Here is a 1,836-nt window from a genome sequence, read left to right on the forward strand (position 1 = left end):
TGAGTTTTAAATAGGGACAATTTTTAAACAATTTTAAAGAGCCACAGCTACTAATATTTGGATTTTAATTGGTTTTTAGCAGGGGAAAATTTCTTTTTGTACAATGTTTTAATATGCTGTGAGCCGCCCTGAGTCCCATGGGGAGAAGGGCGGCATATAAATTTAAGAAAATAAATAAATAAATAAATAAATAAATAAAAGCAAATAAAATTTAAAATTTGACATAAAAACAGGAAAAAAAGCATTCAATCATGAAAGAAAAAGCCTGGAATCAACATGCACCAAATCTTAGTTGAAAAACAGCTAATAATTATGGAAGAGAAGAGTCTTTTGATTAGTTGGTTGGTTGTCAATGCAAACAGATTGGAATTTATTCTGTTGTGATCCCTGCATGGGTATTTCCGTTTCTTTATATACTTTTTTTTTCAAATGAAAATAAAGATAATAGGAAAATTATAGGGAAAGGAATGAAAGGGGAAATAGAAGTGTAGAGCAAAGAGGGGGGGGAAGCATTGACTTTCAACTTTGTTTAGCACAATAAAGTACAAAATAGAATTACAGTTTCAACTTTTTACGTTATGAACTTAACAAGTACTAACCATTTCTATAATAACAAACTAGATGAATTAGCAAAACTGAAAGTCAAAAGTTCATTTTTTTTCTGTCTCAAGAACGAAGTTTAGAAGCAGTTTCCAAGAAGAAACAGAAATGGGTGTATTCTTTTTTCTAATGAAAACGGTCAATTTTCTAATCTCTGCTAGCTTTGTCACTTTTTCAAGCCTCTGTATAATTTTATAGGATTCTGGTAAACACATATATACGCATAAACACATCCATAACAAAAATTGACATCAGGAAGTGGGATTTGTAATATCTCTGTAAACATTTAAAGTACCCATTTTGATCCTAAATCTTGTTATGTTAAAAGAAAATTTCAAATATCTAGCAAAAATGTCCTATTTTGTTTGACTTATTTTTTGGGGGTCAGTAAGAAGGATACCTTTCCTTTAAGATATTTCTTCTAGTTGTTTCATGAATAACCAGGTATTACATGCATTGATTTTTGACATTTGAAATACAATGTTAATTTCCATTTTGAAAAATAAAAAGGCAAAGCAGCAATAGCTACAAAACATTATAATTTAATAGGCACCTTTAATTAATAATCTTTTTTGCTCTCTAGACATATTTTTGCAAGTTCACCAGCAGGATAAAACTATTAAAATGTGATAAAAGAATTTCTGCTCTAAATGTGCAAATAAATAAGCGAGAAGCAGCTATGAAAGTGGTAGTATCTGAAGCTACACATGAAGTTCTCAAGGAAATGTGAAATGCTTCATTGACAAAGGGTACTTAACTTCAAGCAAGGCTGATATTTGTGTGTGGCAGTATTTTCATTTCAGACAATCTTGATTACTGAGGAATCTTCATTGCTACTTTAACAGAATAATAGAATAACAGAGTTGGAAGGGACATTGGAGGTTTTCTAGTCCAACCCCCTGCTTAAGCAGGAAATCCTACTGTATACCATTTTAGAGAAATAATTGTCCAATCTCTTCTGAAAAACCTCCAGTGTTGAAGCATCTACAACTTCTGGAGGCAAGTTGTTCCACTGATTAATTGTTCTGTCAGGATAGTTCTCCTTAGTTCTATGTTGGTTCTCTCCTTGAATAGTTTTCATCCATTGCTTCTGGTCCCAGCCTTTGGAGGCTTTGGAGAATAGGTTGACCCTCCTTCTTTGTGGCAGCCCCTCAAACATTGGAACACTGCTATAATGTCACCCCTAGTCCTTCTTTTGATTAATCTAAACATACCCAATTCCTGTAACAATTCTTC

The sequence above is a fragment of the Protobothrops mucrosquamatus genome, unplaced genomic scaffold (assembly GCF_001527695.2).
Source record: "Protobothrops mucrosquamatus isolate PMUCROS unplaced genomic scaffold, P.Mucros_1.0 scaffold1345, whole genome shotgun sequence".
Taxonomy (NCBI): domain Eukaryota; kingdom Metazoa; phylum Chordata; class Lepidosauria; order Squamata; family Viperidae; genus Protobothrops; species Protobothrops mucrosquamatus.